At 43.6% G+C, this 16,205-nt stretch overlaps 1 pseudogene; it reads right to left on the reverse strand.

Annotated features, from left to right (window-relative positions):
• Positions 1 to 10,871: 10,871 nt before the first annotated feature.
• On the reverse strand, positions 10,872 to 11,629 carry LOC147352248 (selenoprotein W pseudogene; annotated as a pseudogene).
• Positions 11,630 to 16,205: the final 4,576 nt, after the last annotated feature.

The following is a 16,205-nucleotide window of genomic DNA, read 5'->3' on the forward strand; positions in this document are numbered from 1 at the left end:
AGGATGCAGACGCTGCCACCACCCCCAACTAGCACTTTCCTTCCTTCTCTGCCTCCCTGTCTTCTCATTCTGCAGTTTTCTTTGGAGGAGTCCTACCACTGTTTGTGGTTTAACCATAGCCTGCTCCATAGAGATTACTATCCTCTGTCTGTAGAGGATAAGATGTCTGAAGAGGAGGACAGAGGATGAGATGGTTGGATGGCATCACCGACTCAATGGACGTAAGTTTGATCAAGCTCTGGGAGATAGTGAAGGACAGGGAAGTCTAGTGTGCTGCAGTCAATGGGGTCGCAAAGACTCGGACACACTGATCCACTGAAGAACAACAATCCTTGGTCTGATGCCAGAGTCCCAGATTCTCCATACTCCCAACGTCTTCCATTCTGGATGTGTCTCAGGCCCCTAAACTCATCACATCTTAATTCAAGTTCTCACATCTCCTGCTGTCACCTCCACCTAAGGACAGGTATTCCCCCAAGTCCTTCCTGCATCTATCTGCTTCTCATATACCTTCTGCTTTGTAATTCTCATTTATCGAACCCTGGCTTTCCTCCCATCCCACCCCCTGCCCCATCCCAGAGCACTTAGCACTATTTCTTCCTATTTATTTATTGGTGTGATTTTTATTTGATGTCTATTTTATTCATCCACATATGTCCAACCAGCACCTTTCACAGTACCTGACCCAATGTGTGTGCACAAAACTTTTTCTCTGGGATGTGTGAATGAGTGTAAGTTGTCATCAAAAAAAGTCAATAGTCAACCTAAGAAAACAATGGAAATTTTTATTCCAGCCAGCTGGAGGATTATGATTCAAGAAAGTCATTCAGAAAACTCTGAGCGCTGCTCTGTTAGAGGTCAAGGCACTTGAGTTTTTGAGACAAAGTGTATTACATCAAAGTAACATGTTGATGGTTTATATAGTCCAATGAAGCAAGTTGGTTACTGTGACCCCTTCCAGGATTGAAAGAGAAATGCTATCTCCTAAAGAATTATCTTGCTGGCGCCAGGAGAAAATCTCCCTCCTTCTCTTTTTTTTTTTTTTTTTGAAAGTAGGCCTTCCTCTGTCTTCTAGGGGATCTAGTTAATGTATAACAGGCTTCCCCTGTGGCTCAGTGGTAAAGAATCCACCTGCACTGCAGGAGAGGCAGATTTGATTCCTGGGCTGGAAAGATCCTCTGAAGGAGGAAATGGCAACTCACTCCAGTATTCTTGCCTGGGAAATCCCATGGACTGAGGAGTCTCGTGAGCTACAGTCCATGGGATGGCAAAAGAGTCAGACATGACTTAGCGACTAAACATCAATAACAAAAACAGTTAACGTATAATGCAGGTGTACAATGTGCACTACAGGGAAGAAAGTAGTGGTTCAAATGGGCAGAGAGAGAATTTTATGTTTAAATTTTTTCCTGCCTTAAAAATAATTTTATTTCATCCAAGTAAACCACTTCCTTACAATGATACAACTGCTTTTGTCACCCAACTGAACTTGCGTCCATTTGGCCAACTCTATTCTGGCCTGGAGAATTCCATGGGCTGTATAGTCCATGGAGTTGCAAAGAGTCAGACATGACTGAGCGACCTTCACTTTTCACTTTCACCAAAGCCTATCTACTGACATTAGGTTGTGGGGAATTGTGATGTTTATTGCAGGTGCCAAGCAAGGAGATCAGGCAGCTTATGCTCAAAAAAATTCAAACTCTCCAATGACTTTCAGGGAAGAGCTTTTAAGGGCAACATTTGGGGTGAGAGTCGCAGGGGACACGACTTTCTTCTCATTGGTTGGTAATGGTGAGGCAACAGGGTGGTGTTTGGGACTCTTAATCATCAACCTTCTGGTTCCAACTGTCAATTTAAAAAAAATGCACAATGTGAGAGCTGCAAGTTAAGTTTTTATTGGGGCAAAATGAGGACTGAAGCCTGGGGAGACAGCACCTCAAATAGTTCTGAGAAACTGCTCCAAAGAGCCAAGAGGGCAAGGTGAGTGTATATGTGATTTTTGGTGAAGGGGAAACACATGCAGTCAAGCACATATTTTTCCAGAAAGTTTCTACTAGGCTCATGAAACCTTTGCTAATCACAAGGAACAGTTGTCACCATGAAGGATTTTGGTGCTTTTCTAGATATAGGGAGATACAAGAATTGGGCTCATGAAATCAGTTCCTGAAAACATCTGACTATCTGAAAATCTATCCTTCCAGTTTTGCCCCCAAGCACCGAGTGCCTCATTTCTGGTCTCCATCCTCAACTCCTTTCAGGGAGTATTGAAGGTCAGCAGCTCCAGCAGCATACAACTTAATCCTTGTCGTGGTTGATAGGCAGACGGCAAGTGCCAATTTGTAGCTGACACAAACTAGTCTGGGGTCTATGTGCTTGTGGTCAACATGTATGCTCATCCTTCAGCTGGTGAGAGGGGTCTTATTTCTTGCAAAACAATTCGAAGATTTGTGTCAGACTGTACGTATATCCCTGGAAGAGGTACTAGTGCTCTGTTTTGCTGCTGAGCTATTGTTTCCTGCTTACTTTTCTTTTGTTTCTGTGTTCCCTTACTTTCCTCATTAGTATCTGCTTGAGTCTGCTCTGCGGAATTCAGGGAAGATCTAGGAGGCCAAACCCTTTTTCTACAAATAAGAAATGGACACAAGGTGGGGGGGGGGTTGTTGTTGGTTTAACCCAGGAAGGCCCCACTGGGTCTTGTTTGGTTTCAATTCCCCTTTTCTTTGATTCTCCTCATATATCATGCTAAATGCCTGGCTGGATGACTCACAAGCTGGAATCAAGATTGTTGGAAGAAGTATCAATAACCACAGATATGCCACCCTATGCCACAGGGTGCCACAGATCATACCACCCTAATGGCAGAAAGCAAAGATGACCTAAAGAGCCTCTTCATGAAGGCGAAAGAAGAGTGTGAAAAAGTTGGTTTAAAACTCAGCATTCAAAATACTGAGATCGTGGCATCCAGTCCCATCGCTTCATGGCAAATAGATTAGGAAAAAATGGAAACAGTGACAGATTTTTTTTTTCCCTTGGGCTCCAAAATCACTGTGGACACTGACTGCAGCCATGAAATTAAATAACACTTGCTCTTTGGAAGAAAAGCTATGACAAACCTAGACAGTGCATTAAAAAGCAGAGACATCACTTTGCTGACAAAGGTCCGTATATTCAAAGCTGTGGTTTTTTTCAGTAGTCATGTAGGATGTGAGAGTTGGACCATAACGCAGGCTGAGCACCAAAGAATTGATGCTTTCAAACTGTGGTGCTGAAGAAGACTCTTGAGAGTCCCTTGGACAGCAAGGAGATCAAACCAGTCAATCCTAAAGGAAATCAACCCTGAATATTCATTGGAAGGACGGATGCTGAAGCTGAAGCTCCAATATTTTGGCCACCTGAGGTGAACAGCCGACTCACTGGAAAAGACTTTGATGCTGGGAAAAATTGAAGGCAAGAGGAAAAGGAGATGACAGAGGATGAGATGGTTGTACGGCCTCACTGATTCAATGGAAATGAGTCTGAGCAAACTCTGGGAGATGGTTAAGCACAGGGAAGCTTAGCATGCTGCAGTCCATAGGGTCACAAAGAGTTGGACATTATTGGCGACTAAACAACGAAGGGGGATAGGGGCAGGACAAGAAAGAGAATAAAGTTAACGACAGAGAGGTTAATCATAAACTCAGCAAGGGAGCTCAGTTTTAGGGAGATTAGATTTTACTTTAAAGAGGGTATATGTGGCTGAGGCTCAGTGGTAAAGAATCCGCCTGCAATGCTGGAGACTTGGGTTCCATCCCTCGGTAGGGAAGATCCCCTGGAGAAGAAAATGGCAACCCACTCCAGAATTCTTGCCTGGAAAATCCCATGGACAGAGGACCCTGGCAGGCTACAGTCCATGGAGCCCCAAGAGCCAGACGTGACTTAGCAACTAAACAGCAATAAAGTACAACTACAACAACAACAACAAAGCTAATAAATGGAAAGATTATACCAAGTTCATGGACAGGAAGACTAAACATTGTAAAGATAGTCATGCCTCTCAAATTCATCTATAAATTCATTTCAATCCCAATCAAAATCCCAACTGAATTTTTATTTGACAAGTTACATCTAAAGTTCTAATTTTTGCAAGAGTCAATTAAAAAAAATTGCACAGCATGAAAGTTGCAAGTTAAGTTTTATTGGGGGCAAAATGAGAACTGCAGACCAGGAGACAGCACCTCAGATAGCTCTGAGAAACTGTTCCAAAGGGTAGGGGGGGAGATCAATACACATGTGATTTTGGTGAAGGGGAAGTACATACAATCAAGCACATATGTTTTCCAGAAAACCTCTGCTAGTCTCATGAAGTCATGAGAAACAGTCGACACCATGAAGGATTTTAGTGCTTTTCTAGATTTGAGGAGATATAAGAATTGGGCTCATAAAATAAGCTTCTGAAAATATCTAACTATCTGAAAACCTGTCTTACCAGTTTTTTCCTGAGCACAGAGGGCCTCATGTCTGCCCTCCACCCTGAACTCCTTTCAGGGCGTGTTGAAAATCAGCAACTGCATCAGCATATGATTTAATCCTTGCAGAGCTAGATGGCGAGACCCCATGGCCAATGCCAATTTGTGATTGACACAAGAAGCCAAGAATAGTTAAAACAGTTCTGGAGAAGAGGAGGGAAATTGCTTATCAGAATTCAAGACTCATGAAGTGATAGTGATTGATGTAATCATTAGCTACTGACATGAAGATATTTGGGCTGGCCAACAAGTTCATTCGTGGTCAAGAGGCTGTGCTGCTCTACCCAAGCAGTAAAATTCTGTTGTTGTTTAGTCACTAAGTCATGTCTGACTCTTTTGTGACCCCATAGGCTGTAGTCTGTCAGGCTCCTCTATCCGTGGCATTTTCCAGGCAAGCATACTGGAGTGGGTTTCCATTTCCTTCTCCAGGGGATCTTCCCAACCCAGGGATCGAACTTGGGTCTTCCACATTGGCAGGCAGATTCTTTGACCACTTTCCTGGGAAGCCCAGTAAAATACCACTCAGTGGTTAAAAAAACAGAAAGAACATACTTGGATGGATCTTAAGGGTATTATGCTGAGTGTAAAAAGCCAGTGGCGAAAGGTTACAGGTGGTATGATTCCATTTATATAACATTCTGCAAGTGAAAAATTAGAGGGGAGTGGAAAAGACCAGGAGTTGCCAGTGGTTAGGGTTGGGGGAGAATGCGACTGTAACACTGTATCACTACAGTAGTGATAGATGTACCAATGAAGAACCACACACACACACGGAGAGACACACATTGGGCCTGTTGTTGTTCAGTCACTAAGTCGTGTCTGACTCTGTGACGCCCTGGACTGTAGCATGTCAGGCTCCTCTGTCCTCTACTATCTCCCAGAGTTTGATCAGATTTGTGTCCGTTGAGTCAGTGATGATATCTAACCACCTTAGCCTCTGCTGCCCCTTACTCCTTTACTCTTCAATCTTTCGCAGCATCAGTGTCTTTTCCAAAGAGTCAGCTCTTCCCATCGGGTGGCCAAAGTATTGGAGCTTCAGCAACAGTCCTTCCAATAAATATTCAGCATTGATTTCCTTTAGGATTGACTGGTTTGATCTCCTTGCTGTCCAAGGGACTCTCAAGAGTCTTCTCCAGCCCCAGTTCAAAAGCATCTATTCTTCAGTGCTCAGCTTTCCTTATGGTCCAATTCTCAATTTGTACATGACTACTGGAAAAACCATATCTTTGAATATATGGATCTTTGTCAGCAAATTGATGTCTCAGTACGAATGTCAATTTTCTGCTTTTACTAGCATGGCCATGCGGAATGCTGTATTGGGGCAATCTGGAGAATGGTATATAGGAACGATCTCTACTATTTTTGCAGCTCATAAGTCAAATTATGTTGAAGTTTAAAAACTCTTTTTAAATTGCAGTACATTGACTAATGAATCCAATCACCTCTTTTATATTTATATGGCTGATATTGTAGCTAAGAAAATGGTATTACTGATGAGATGATGACAGGCATAAGACACACCTAGGAATGCAGCTGGTGAATAGTTTTACTTAAACTTTAGATACTTTTATTTGAGTCTATTTGCATGTATTTGGGCAGGGTGTGTAAGCATTTCTATGGATTAGGGTTGCTGCAAGAACCGGTCACTGATACTAAAAGCAGCCATGGTTTATTTCCAGGCTTTAACTTGGGAGCAGTGTTTTATTTGTAAACAAGTTTTGGTTGCTAAAAATTCAGAGGTTTATTTGCTCAGAATATAGGTTGCTGCCATTAAAAGAAAGCATTGGTCAGCTTTCGCTAGGTTCGACTTGCAACAACAAATATTTACTCCAGAGCTGCAAGTCGGCTGGGAGTCTGCGGTTTTCCAACTCTGCTCCCCTCTGTGGGTAGGCTGTCAGCAGCTCTATGCTCTCCTCATTCTGAACTGTGGGTCTGCTTGACTTGCGTGCTCATTCCGAGACCTAGACCAAGGCAGCGGGCACTCTCAGGACAGCACTGTTCTCCAGGTGGAGAGCAGGAGCAAGAGGGCTGGTGGGGAACCTTGCGGCACCTCTAGAGTCTCTGCTCAGATATGGCAGACTTCACCTCTCCCCTTCCACCAGCCAAGCAAGTCCCACGGCCAAGTCCAAAGTCAGTGAGGTGGGGAATTGTACTGTCTGCAGGGCAGGATTACAAAGATGGGAAGGGAATGAATAACTGTGCACAAATCCTGTGACCTACCACACAGGATACATGTTATGAAGTTAAGGGCATTACACTTACATTTTTCATAAGTGATGTATGTGGAAACAGAATCAACTTATATGAATGAGCTCGGGTACTGGGGCTTCCCAGGTGGTGCTGGTGGTAAAGACCCCCCCTGCCAATGCAGGAGATGTAAGAGACCTGGGTTTGATCCCTGAGTCAGGAAGATTCCCTGGAGAAGGGCGTGGCAACCCACTCCAGCATTCTTGCCTGGAGAACCCCATGGACCAAGGAGTCTGATGGGCTACAGTCCCTAGGATCTCAAAGACTTGGACACAACAGAAGCGACTTAGCAAGGTCCTTGAGTTACAAGAATTCAGAAATGAGACGGTTGTTACCGAGATATAAATTAATATAGCTATTCAAGTTGGAAAGTGAAATCCTGCTTTTTTTCCCACAGAAAGGAAGTCTAATTTGTATGATTGTGTGTGCTTAGTCGCTCAGTCATGTCCAACTCTTGGCGACCCCAAGGACTGTAGTGTGCGAGACCCCTCTGTCTATGGGATTTTTCTGGGCAAGAATATTGAAGTGGGTTGCCATGCCCTCCTCCAGGGGATCTTCCCAACCCAGGGATCGAACCCAAGTCTCCTGCATTGGCAGGCGGAACACCAGGGAAGGCTAATTTGGATGATTACTTTGACAATAAATACTGATTTTGCCAATGAGGTTATACAGAGATGTCTCCCATAAGCCAACTGAGCTAAATTTGTAGTGTCAATATTTTGACACACCTATAGTTAAATCACATAACAGAAAATAACTTTCCTTTCTAAAAGTTGTGTTTATATAGTAAAGCAACATAAACATTTTATGATTTATATAGTAAAGCAACATAAACATAAAATAAAATAGAAACATAAGAAATTGGAAAAAATAAATTGTCAGATGTACTGAAGTCAAACAATATTTTCATTTTCTCAAGTCTTTCTGAGTATATGAGTCTTAAAAGATGCTTCTACATGAAAGATATTTAGTTTTCATTTGAAATTTCTAATACAGACTTTTTGGTGTAATTCTTGAAAGGTGGACAAGAAAACGACACTACAGGCTTGAGCAACAAATGGGTTTCTGAGCCAGGCGACTTCCAGTTCTTTTACCATCAACAAAATTGAGTGAGAATCAGATCTGGCTGCCAACTGACACAGCATTCAAAACAGTTTCCTGTGATGGATCTTTGCGCAATTTTTGGTGAATTTGGTGAAACTTGGGGAGTTCACAGAATTAAGAAACTCTGCTCTTAAAAATCCCTTATTCCTGTCTATTTACAGGAGCAAAGTTGCTCAGTAACAGAAAATAAGGACAGAATTGATGCTGAATCTTGCCTCTGCCAAGTAATATTTAACATTCATCCATGGCAAACTGATAACAAATTAAGCCCCATCAACCTTATGGGGCTGCCTTTACAACCAAATTTCACTTTTTAAATTTAATAATTTATTTAAAAAATCTCTGTTATAATTATGTTGCTTTGCTTAAGTGTATACTAATAATTGTTGCTGTAACTCAAAGCAGAAAAAAATTTTAACTCTTAGAGCCTTACTTTCATAAAAAATTTTAAAGCATGAGTATTTCGATCTATTTACATATTTTTATTGTGGAAAAATATCATTGGGAGAGCATTGTTGCCGCTGCTGCTGCTGCTGCTGCTGCTAAGTCGCTTCAGTCATGTCCGACTCTGTGCGACCCCATAGACGGCAGCCCACCAGGCTCCCCCGTCCTGGGATTCTCCAGGCAAGAACACTGGAGTGAGTTGCCATTTCCTTCTCCAATGCATAAAGTGAAAAGTGAAAGTGAAGTCACTCAGTCGTGTCCGACTCTTAGCGACCCCATGGACTGCAGCCCACCAGGCTCTTCCATCCATGGGATTTTCCAGGCAAGAGTACTGGAGTGGGGTGCCATTGCCTTAACACTCAGTTCAATTCAGTCGCTCAGTCGTGTCCGACTCTTTGCGACCCCATGAATCGCAGCACGCCAGGCCTCCCTGTCCATCAGCATTAGAAAGCTTCAAATATATGTTAAGAGAAATTTTATTAACTAAATGGAATGGAAATATAAGATAAATGAGAAAAATAGCTACGTAAAATTTTGGACTGTCAAGGAGGAGTTTGAGTATTTTTAAAGTGAATAATAGCAAGTATCAAGTGATATTTAGACTGTGATATTTAGATTCCACTGCATACATGTTGAAAAGTGGAGTAACAATTTTAGTTTTAAATGATATTTATAAGACATGACATTCTTTGCAGCTATCAGTCTGAACTAAAGGAAATTAATATTCAATCACTTTCAACCAACAAATATAGCAGATTCACATGGCTCACACTAATCTTTAAACTTATGATATAATAGCTTAAATGGGAAAAAAACTTGAAAAAGGATAGATACATGCATATATATAACGGAATCACTTTGCTGTACACCTGAAATAAATGCAACATTGCTAATTAACTATACTCCAATATCAATTTTTAAATAAATATAAACTTATGATTTAAAAATTTAGATGACAACTTAAAATTTGGACAGAGATACATAATAATTTCAAAATTATCTTGGGGAGAACATGAGCCAAGTTCAAAGACCATCGTCCTAGGGGAAAAAAAAACCCTGCATATGTGTACAGGAGACACACAAAACAAAGTTGAGGTAGTAGTGTTTGCAAGAAGGAAAAAATCTGAAAAATCCAACAGCGAGAGAATGAATAAATAAATTGGGGTATTTTCACGCTAGGTTTTTATATAGCAGGAAAAATGAAGGAATTAGAGATATGCACATAAATATGAATGAAGCTTACAAGTATTGTGGGAAAGCTTTATAATATTTGGTGAAAGAATTAAGTTACAGAACACTTATAGGATAATAATGCTTATAAAATGTTAAATATGCAATATAAGACTGTATTTTGCTTAAGGATACAAACAAATAGCAAAAGTATAAAGAATAGAGGCATAAATAAACACCCTATTCTGTCTGGTTTTAAGCTGATGGGGAGGAGGCCTGTGATTAGGTAGGAGAGCTCTAACCATACCTGAAATGTTTTATCATTTGAACTGGGTATGAATACAGATATGTTTATCATTTTTTCCTTTATAAAACAAAATATATTAAAAACATATTTTAAATATTGTAAAATAAAGGCTTATAACATTTTTAAAGGGGCCTGTGCATATATTTGACACTAGAAAAACATTCAGGAGGTTCCAGGTATAAGATAAAGGGGGAAAAAAATATTTCAGACAAAATAAGAACAGCTAATGTCCCACTTACTGAAAATTTAGTTTCCAAAGGTCATCTTTGGTGGGGGATGGGGGGTTATAGTTAGAGAGAGGAGCACAGGGATGAAAAAAGATGGGGTTCTTAAGGATCTTTTTATCACTATGTTTATAAATGACATCTGAATGAAAATGTGAACTTTGCTCCCTTCTCAAATGACATCTGAATGAAAATGTGAACTTTGCTCCCTCATCCCCAAATTGATGCTGGGTCCAAAGTTTCATGCCCTGAAATAGTAATTGCAGCCTTGACTGATAAACACGAAAGCACAGACTGTCTTTCAGATACGTCTATCAATAGAAAAGACAAGAATATTTGCTGGGGGAGGGCCTTCCCTTTAGTAAAACGTGTACTTTTTTTTTTTTTAAGGTTTATTTATTTACTTTTGGCTCTAATGGGTTTTCATTGCTGCCCTCAGGCTTTCTCAAGTTGCGGCGAGCGGGAACTACTCCCTAGCTGCTGTACTCAGGCTTCTCATTGTGGTGGTTTCTCTTGCTGCGGAGCACGGGCTCTAGGGCTTATGGGCTCAGTTGCTGTGACTCTCAGGCTTGGTTGCTCCAAGGCAGGTGGATCCTCCCAGACCAGAGATCAAACTCATATCCCCTGCATTGTCAGGGGGATTCTTAACCACTGGACCACCAGGGAAGCCCAAAATGTGTACATTTTACGGCACGGTGCGTTTTGTTGTTAAAGACGCCAGACAGAGTTCTATCCCTCTGAATTAAAATGAAGAAAGTGAAAGCCGCTCAGTCGTGTCTGACTCTTCGCGACCCCATGGACTGTACAGACCATGGGATTCTTCAGGCCAGAATACTGGAGTGGTTAGCCTTTCCCTTCTGCAGGGGATCTTCTCAACCCAGAGATCAAACCCAGGTATCTCACGTCGCAGGCAGAGTCTTTACCAGCTGAGCCACAAAGGAAGCTATCTGAATTAAGTTATATAATTTGTTGTTGTTGTTGTTAACCTCATCACCATTTATTGAGTTGTGAACTGTTGCTGTTGCTGGTGAAATCTGACACTCACTCATCCTGATCCTGCTCTCGGCTTCCCCTTGAAAAGGAAGCCTGGAGCAGGACCACCCCAAACAACAGAGGGTAGAAGGAAGACATGGGGGCAGGGAGATGCAGGGAGATGAGGGATGGGGAAGGGCAGCGGGACCAGTGAGCAACATTAGGCTTCTGGGGACACACACACACAGGCGAAGACCAGGGTGTCCATCCTGCTCCAACCGGCGGCCATGGGAACATCAGGGAAGTACCAGGCGTCCAAGAGACATTTCAGTCTTTCCTGTCATGAAGCCTCTGCTAAGAGGGGCTGGGCCATGGTCACTGGTCTCTGTCTTTAGGGCACATCAAGCCAAAGCGGCTTTGATGGTGGCCACCAGCTTTAGAAACTTGCCCTCTGTGTCCACGTAGCCATCGCCTCCCTTCTTGGAGTCAATCAGCTTTCCCGCTACGAACACTTCAAAGAAACCAGTGACCTGGGGAGTCCCCTCGCTGCAGATGTCCAGGCGGTCAGAGAAATCTTCTAACTTCTTCCTGAGCTGAAGATACTTGGGCTTGTAGCCTCAAGCGCCACAATAAACCACTCAGACAACAACCGCCATGATTCCGGACCGCAGGGTCCGCTACAGTGCGGACTCGCAATCTGAACCCAGGTGAGGAAAAGCGAGATCTACCAAGTTATATAATTTTTTAAAATAAAGTTGTTCAGAATCCCCACAGTGCAAATTGCCTGGTGGCTGAAGACTGGACAACATGGTCCTTGTAGATGGGGTGGGGTTCAGCCGAGGCTGAAGTAGGGAAGAGAGAATGAGAGCTGACTCGTGGAAACAAGCAAGATGAGACTTCTCTTTACAGCAGTTCAACTGTGAGAGAAAAAAAAAAGAGGTATACTGAAAAAGGCCAGAGGATCAAAGGAGTTCTTAATTTGTTTATTTGCATTATTATATACATTTTTCTTTTTATTCATTTGACTGCACCGGGTCTTCTTTGCAGCATGTGGGATCTAGTTCCCTGACCAGAGATCGAGCCTGGGTCCCCTGGATTGGGAGCTCAATGTCTTACCCACTGGACCCCCAGGGAAGTCTCTATTATATAATTTAACCCCATTTATACAAGGTTTAACAATATGCAGGGACTTGCCTGGTGGTCTAGTGGTTAAGACTCCATGCTTCTACTGCAAGGGGCGCAGATTCCATCCTTGGTTGGGGAACAAAGATCCAGTAAGCCATGCAGCTTGGCCAAAAAAAAAAAAAAAAAAAGTTAAGTCATAGAGTGGGGTCCATTTTTAAAAATGAAAAAAACACTAATTATTCTCTACAATGAGTGGCTGTGTATCAGCATGACATATACACAGCAAGCTTTTTCTGATAGTAGAAAGATGCTCAGGGTCTAAATTTTTTCTCCCTGCTCCCCTCCCCCCTCCAAAAAAAGTGATAATAAAAGATTTAATGTTCATGGCCATTTGTCCTGGGTCACATGAGATTCGGCAGCAGCTAAGGTGGCCCATTCCATGACTGAGACCTAGAAAATCACCAGACAGAGGTAAAAGTCCCCAGAACACTGACCCAGAGACGTCCCTCTGGGGAAGTGGAGCAGTGATCAATGGGGGACAAAGAGGGGAGTTGGGATTGCTGGTTGGATGGGGAAAAGTAGGGGGAGAGGGGGAGGGGGTGCCTTGATCAGGAACAGAGCTGAGAACGTGTGGAAACTGACCTCCAAAGGAAGGGAAGGGAAGAGTACTCGAGACCACAATTGCAGACAGAAGTCGTGGAGCTGCTGTTTCTTGCCCATCCGTTTAATGACAAGGTTCCTCCCCTCTGGATGCCAACTAAGCAGGAGCTGGCAGGGCATCCCCCGACTTTGCTGCCCAGGCTGACTTGGAGTCTGCCCCAAACACAATCACAGATATTCCCAGGCTTGAATTCCATCCAGAGAGACTAGTCATTTGATGCAATTGCCTGTGGTCTGAAAAACAAACTCCCACCCAAACACATTGTACTTAGGGAGACTGCAATCTCGACCATCATGTCTCCCAGGACTCGGGCCCACTCTGACCACAGGATCTTTCTAAAGGCATGACTGACAGAAGTGCTCACAATCCCACCATGTAATTTTTGTCTGGCAAGTAACATACTTCTGTCGTTACATCATTTTCCTTAGCCTGCACTGTGTTCAGTCACTCAGTTGTGTTTGACTTTTTGCGACTGCATGGACTGTAGCCCGTCCTCTGTTCATGGAATTTTCCAGGCAAGAATACTGGAGTGGGTTGCCATTTCCTACTCCAGGGGATCTTCCCGACCCAGGGATCGAATCCAAGTCTATTGCATCTCCTGCATTGGCAGGCAGAGTCTGTACTGCTGAGCCACAGGGAAAGCCCTTCCTTAGGGTAGCGATCCCTTAAAAGAAGAAAGCCTGACCAAGATCCCTTCTTGAAGTCAACCGTGGAAATAACCTTTTAATATTCTCTCCTGTGTTCCATGAGCTTGTGCAGCTTTCACACACAATTTCTCAGCTTATCCTCAAGACAACACACTGAGGTATGTACTATTATTCCTGCTTCCTGGGCCAGCCTAGAGTGCCCACTCCACACCCACCCCCCGCCCCACCCAGTGAAGGGTAACACTGGGCAGCCCAGCCAAGTCACGGCCGAGGGACTGGTTCCCTGTGACAACCCTGACCCCCCCTGGCCTGACACAAAGGAGGCTACCGGAAACTCCTGACTGCTGCCAAGCCGGTAGCCAGAGCGTCCTGGAGAGGAATTCTAAGCTCACAACGGAGCATTTCTCATCTAGTTTTTTTATGGGTTTGGGATTGGGGAGGGGTTGGTGGCTGGCCAAAGACGAGTGGCAGAATGATGCCATCATGAAAGCCCACAACACTGATTCATGTCATGGTGGGAATGGAGACAGGCTTCTGTGCCAGCCAGAATGTGCCTGGTTACACACGCCGGTTAAAAATAGCGATGGCTCCAGAGCGGGCATGGTGGTCAGAAAGAAATTTTCCTTCGTCTATACTATTCCAATTGTTTTCAAAGAGAACTTATTTCTAGGTGGGAGGGAGGCTCGAGATGGGGGTGGGAAGGGATATATGTATACATATAGCTGATTCATGGTGGTGTACAGCAGAAACTAACACAATATTGTAAAGCAATTTTTCTGCAACTTAAAAAAAATGAAACAAAACTTATTTATGGATTAGTTATAGAATTATAGGTTCTCTTTAAAATTCAGAAGGGAGGGAGTGGGTGGGATGAATTCAGAGAATAACACAGAAACATATATATTACCATATGTAGAATAGAGAGCCAGTGGGAATTTACTATATGACACAAGGATCTCAGCCCAGTGCTCTGTGACAACCTGGGGCCCGGGGGGGAAGATGGGGAGGGAGATTCAGGAGGAAGGGGACATATGTATGCTTGTGGCTGATTCATGTTGACGTACGGCAGAAACCAACACAACATAGCAAAGCAATTATCTTCCAACTAAAAAAATTCAGAAGTTAATGGCATCCACTGTTGCTTTGAGAACCTCAGGTTCTGGGGTGGGGTGGGGTGGAGATGGGAGTGAAGGGAGATTTCTAACTTCTAATTATCTCAGACCTGCATTGTTCACACCCATTCAGCTCAGCCAGCCTTTGCCTGCCCACTACACACAGCCAAAGACTTCACAGGCTACTGGGCACAAGCTCAGCGGGTCCTCTGGCAGAAGCTGATGAATTAGAAACAGCTTGATGAAAGAGGTGATGAGGAGCTCCTGCATGGTCCAGGGGGTTAAGAATCCACCTGCCAATGCAGGGGACACCGGTTCGATCCCTGGTCTGGGAAAATTCTACTTGCCAAAGGGCAACTAAGCCCATGTGCCACAACAACTGAGCCCCTGCGCCTAGAGCCTGTGATCTGCAACAAGAGAAACTACCACAGTGAGAAGCAACTAGAGAGTAGCCCCTGCACCTAGAGAAAGGCAGTGTAGCAACAAAGATCCAGTGTAACCGAAATTAAAAAAAAAAAAAAAAAGAGGTGGTGATGAACCTCAAATAGCCTACATCTGTGGTTGGATGAGCACAAGTTGGGGCTACAGACAGATAAGCAGCCAACCAGACCCAGAGACAGAGCAAGTAGATCCTGTATCTGTGATGATATCAGAGTTAGCTTTGAAGAACTGGTGGAATTTTGATCAGGTAAGGAAGGGGTGGTACAGGGGTGTGCCGGTCTGGAAAGAGGAAACATCTTGGAAGACAATTAGGATGTAGATATTAAAAAGCTCAAGGTCATTTCCATTTCCACCATCACCGATCCCTGTCCCCCAGGAGTCTCATCTTTGCACTCTCTTTGACATCTCACCACCCCCTCTGTTCTAGGGGATCTCAGCAGGAGACAACGTGTGTGAAATCTCATGGGTTTTTCCCCATTATTTTTGCTATGTGTAAAACTGCCTGGAGATGGACAGCAGTGGGAAGCAAAGGTCAGAGGAATTAAACAATTTTCCCAGGTGGGGAGGAAGGGAATTGGGACATTAACCTGGGTCTCCCCCATCCCCTCCAGCTGTCAAATAAGGTGGCTGGTGTCTGACTTATGTTCATACACCCCTGAGTGAGATCAGCCTGGTTCAAATCCCAGTTCTGATATTCACTGTGTGACCTTCTTTTGTTTTTTTTCCCACTGTGTGACTGTGAGCAAAGTACCTAACCTCTCTGGGCCCCCATTTCCACAGATGTAAACGGGGCTAAAATACATACATCAGAGCTGTTGGGCAGATTAAAAAAGATCTTGCCTGTAGAATGCTTCATATAATGCCTGCAGCAGAGGAAATGTATAAGCAGTAATTTTTGCTGTTACTGATCATTACTGATCACTCCTATCACTGATCATTACTGTTACCATCCGCTCTCGTGAGTTTCCCTGGTAGCTCAGCTGGTAAAGAATCCACCTGCAATGCAGGAGACCTGGGTTTGAGCCCTGGGTCAGAAAGACCCTTGGAGAAGGGACTGGTGACCCACTCCAGTATTCTTGCCTGGAGAATCCCATGGATGGAGGGCTACAGTCCATGGGGTTGCAAAGAGTCAGACAAGACTTAGTGACTGAGCATGCAGGCACATCTCTCATTCAGTATCTGGATTTTAGAGTCTGCCAGTTGGCTGGTGGAGAAGGCAATGGCACCCCACTCCAGTACTTTTTTT

The sequence above is a fragment of the Bos grunniens genome, chromosome 19 (assembly GCF_055505025.1).
Source record: "Bos grunniens cultivar Pamir isolate PY7600 chromosome 19, Bosgru_T2T1.0, whole genome shotgun sequence".
NCBI lineage: Eukaryota > Metazoa > Chordata > Mammalia > Artiodactyla > Bovidae > Bos > Bos grunniens.